General features: G+C 42.3%; 1 pseudogene; it reads left to right on the top strand.

The window, feature by feature from the left end:
• Positions 1 to 253: 253 nt before the first annotated feature.
• The window catches only part of LOC116687042 (extracellular calcium-sensing receptor-like), an 11,964-nt pseudogene continuing 7,724 nt past the window's right edge, over positions 254 to 4,493 (top strand).

Below are 4,493 nucleotides of genomic sequence, written 5' to 3'. Positions count from 1 at the left end.
GATAGATATGATATAATCTAGATATAAACACAAACACACACACAACTAACCGGTTAAAAGTTTGGGGCACCCAAAACATTTTGTGTATTAGTTGTTAATGCCATGTAGTATTGTAACATTGGATATAATCTCTTATTTGTCCGCTCCCTCTGTATATGTCATTAAGAATTCTTCTCAGTTTCGATGGGTGGTTAGAGAACACTCTCCACCCTGATCAGTTCGGAGATAGATGTCAGTTAAAACTATAGAAATCATGGCCTGGTAATTATTGTTTTTATACTGCTGAATACTTCAAGGTGTCCCCCTAACATACACTATCCGTTCAAAAGTTTGGTCACCCAAACAATTTTGTGTAAGTATTGTTAGAGCCATTGGGGGTAGACATTGATGATATCTCTTTATTTGGCCTCTCCTCTGTAGGTCCATATTCGTCGAGTGTCGAGGGGGGTTAGAGACCTTCTCCACTCCTATGTGTTTGTAAGATGTGTCTTAGTTGAGAAACGTATAGAAAGCGGGGCGGGTAAATAGTGTGGGAACTGCTGGAAATGAACTTCAAAGTGGGGCCCCTAAAATACCTACTACCGTTGAAAAGTTTGGGGTCAACCAAAATTTTGTTGGTTTCCTGAAAGTCCACTGATTCACCACCATAAGTTGGTGAAATGAGAAATAGAGCAGACATTCCAGGGTAAAATAATGATTGGGCTTGAAAGAAGAAGGTTTTGTCGCAGCAAACGTGGCTTTCGCAAAGAATCCTCCTCCGGGCCGCAATACAAGCAGTGCAGACCGGTGCCGTCAGCTGTTATGTCGTTGGAGGTAATCTTAGAAATTGCACCCCACGCTCCAGAAGCAGCTCCCACAGTTGGATTGGGTTGGACGTGCACTATCTGCGTACTATACGGTCACTGCCCCACAACAGCTCAGTGGGGTTCCGAGCTGGTGATACTGCGCTGGCCACTCCATACCCGATAGAATCCAGCTGCCTATCTGCTCTACATAGTTTTGCACATTTGAGTGGGTTTAGGTCATTGTCCTGTGTAGATAAATTGGCTCCAACGACGCGTACACTGGGTAAGATGGCATGGCGTTGCATGGAGTTGATACCTTCCTTATTCAGAATCCCTTTTACCCTGTAACCAATCCCACCTGACCACACCAAGCACCCAACCCATTATGTACCACCTCCACCATGCTTACAGATGGCGTCGGGCTCTTTGTGATCCAAACCCCTCAACTTGTTGCCTCCGTCCGACAACACTCACTTTTTTCCATCTTCCCTTCCCATGTCTGTGTTCTTTGTTTGCCCATCTTAATCGTTTTTCTTATTGGCCCTCTCAATAGGCTTGGCGTTTGCTTTTTTTCTTTGCACTCTGCCCTAAAGCCCAGATCCCGCAGCTCCTCTTCACTGTAAATGTTGACACGGTGTTTGCGGGTAAAACTAAATTTAATGAGATGGCTGTTGGGACCCTGTGAGGCGTCTGTTTCTCAAGACTAAGACTCTATGTACTTACTTCTTGCGCAATTTGTGCAACGCGTCCTCCCACGTCGTTTGTCTACTCTGTCAGCCGGGTTGTGCTGTCCTCTGAAGGAGTAGTCACACACCGTTGGAGGCCGCTTCATTTCTTAGCAGGGCTCGCTGGGGATCCCTTCAATTTCGAAGGACAAGCAAGAACTGTCCGAGTTCAGATGAAAGGTCTCGTTTGCGGGCCATTTTTGAGCATTTGAATTGACCCCACAAAGGTGAGGCTACCCGAAACTCCAAGCTGCCAAAGAAGGTCAGTGTTGTAGGCGTCTGGAACGACCTCAACTGTTTTTCAGATGTGTAACATGATGCACATCAGGTGGGTCTAAGCATCAATGAGCCGGCTGGCCAAGCCAGCAAACACATTGTACCATGAGGAACACTGATTGATAGTTTTTTGGCAATGGCCCGAGCACCTATTAGAGATTGCACCAAAAAAACCGACTTTAGAAAGCTAGCCTAGTCCCTTTACACACATTAGCAAGGTAAGAGGGTAGTTCCTTCAAAAGTTAGACTACTGCCGGCAAAGAAGGACATTTCAATGTGACCCCAACGTTGAACGGAGTGTAGGTGCAATATGTTTTAAACAACTTTTGTTCTATCGATGTACCCTGCATCTATCATGATGGCAAAAATCAAGGTTCGTGCATTCGGGATGGCGCTAACCAGGTTTTACATGTGCAAGTTCTTCATCATTGACCTATCTCAGTGGTCCCCCTAGCCAGCTATTGCCACACCTTCACCCCTCTTTAATTTACTTCACTTAAAAAGGGAAATGATTCTAGAGGAACAGTAGAGAATTTGTTCCATTCCCCCCCAATGTATCGGCTCATAGAATCCCATAATTTAGAGCCTGGAGCGCCCAAGAGAGTTGTTAAAGGGTACATTCAGCCTCCCGGCTCGTTTGGAACAAGGAAGGCGTAGATCAGGCTAAGCCTTTTCCAAATAATTAGGAGAAGCGTGGCGACTTGGAAAGGTAGGAGGTTGAGACCTAATAGCAAGGAATGGCACAAAACAACAGGCCTTAGTAATACTGCATTCTCACAGGCTAGCCGCCCCATCAGGAAGTCAAAGGCAAAAGCGCCACCGGTCGCAGCGTTTATGCCGCAGGCCTCAAGGGCCCAGAGGGGCGCAAAGAGCTGGCGGGGGAGCGATAGGGTGATGTGGCACACGCGGGGCTCAGAAAGCGGGGCAACAGGGCCAAAGGGCGTGGGGGTGAAACCGGGATCGCACGGTCGCTTGTGAACAGGGAATGCCTCACGAACCAAACGGGGCCCCAACCACATCACACACACCACACACTATATATATATATATATATATATATATATATATATATATATATATATATATGAAATGTACAATAATTGCAAAAAGAATAAACTTTAATGTCATCAGAAATGTAGTAAGTATATGCGTAATGACAAGTTGTAAGGTATACATTTTAAGTGACAGTTTGAAGTATGAAAGGTTAAGTGACAATATAAATTATGAAAGGTTAAGTGACGGTATGGTTATCATTAGCTCAGGAGTTCAGCAGTCTTATGGCCTGTTTGATGAAGTTGTCCCTGAGCCTGGCAGTGCAGGAACCAGATGCTGCGTAAGCATCTGCCAGACAGTTTGTGGCTGAGGTGATTTGGGTCTTCATGTTATGAATTGATACTATAAAAAAATGTAATTGAATTGAAAGAAATGAGACATCTTTAAAAAAATGCTCTAAATTGTAATTTCAAAAGAGCAACAATATAACTGTGAGTTCCTACAAGGCATGTTTGGCCGGTTAAATGGAACACAAAAGAACAATAAACACAAAGAAAGAATGATAATGTGAAGGCTTTGTTTTTTTTTAGGTGCAGTCAAAGACAAGAGAGTGTGTGATGGAACTGAAAACATAAAGACGCTCCAGAGCCCGTACACTGACACATCTCAGCTCCGGATCACTAACATGGTATACAAGGCTGTTTATGCAATAGCTCATGCCATTCATAAAGCAGTGTGTCCGGAAAAAAATTCTACAACTCAGTGTGACAAATTCACCAGGATAGAATCCAAAGAGGTCAGTTGAACATATGTGCTTTGGATCATGCCAAAATACAACAACAACCAGATTCTTTGGTGATTTTAGCATCCGTTTGTTCTGTCCTGACTATATTTAAGCTTCAGATTTTTCAAAGATACTTGATACTTTTAACCCTTCACCTGCACTAACAGGACCTAGATTCAATAATGCTCCTGACTTGGTGTTGTACTATGACATTATGATAAGCGATGCTGTATGTAAAGAAAGTGTGATTTCCAGTAATGAGTACCTTCCTTTTGAGACTATTGTCCATAACACCGACAATATCAACAATACAGTCCTGTCCTATTTTTGCATTTTAAATTTCTACTCATTCAACTAATTTCTTCTGAAGTATGTGATGTCATTGACGCTTCAATGAATATTAATGATGCCATTACTACTTTTAACTCAACATGTTAAACTATTCTTGACATTGTAGCATCTTTAAAATTGAGAAAACCCCAAACTAAACATTAGCCCTGGATATCCAATGATATCTGATCAATTGAACAGCTATGTTGTAAAGCTCAACCAAAATGGACCAACCTGCTAATGAACAATTTTAATCAAACAGTGAAATTGGCAAGATAATGGTATTTTTGCCTCATTAATAATTATCATATTTCCAATCTAAGACTGTATTATTATGTATTATTATTATTATTATTTTGTGAAATGCTATATTCATTTTATTTTATATTATTTAATTTCTCTCACTTACTGGTTTCCTTTACTTCATTCTCACAGGTTCTTTCTCAGCTGAAGAAAGTACATTTTTCCCAAAATGGGTATGACGTGTCATTTGATGCCAACGGTGATCCTGTGGCCAGATACGAGCTGGTTAACTGGAAAAAAAGTGAGAGTGGCAGCATTACGTTGGTGACAGTAGGGCAATACGATGCATCACTGCCG

Source organism: Etheostoma spectabile, chromosome 3 (assembly GCF_008692095.1).
Source record: "Etheostoma spectabile isolate EspeVRDwgs_2016 chromosome 3, UIUC_Espe_1.0, whole genome shotgun sequence".
Classification (NCBI taxonomy): domain Eukaryota; kingdom Metazoa; phylum Chordata; class Actinopteri; order Perciformes; family Percidae; genus Etheostoma; species Etheostoma spectabile.
The sequence above is the reverse complement of the archived record's forward strand: the minus strand, read 5'-3'. Positions and strand labels throughout refer to the sequence as shown.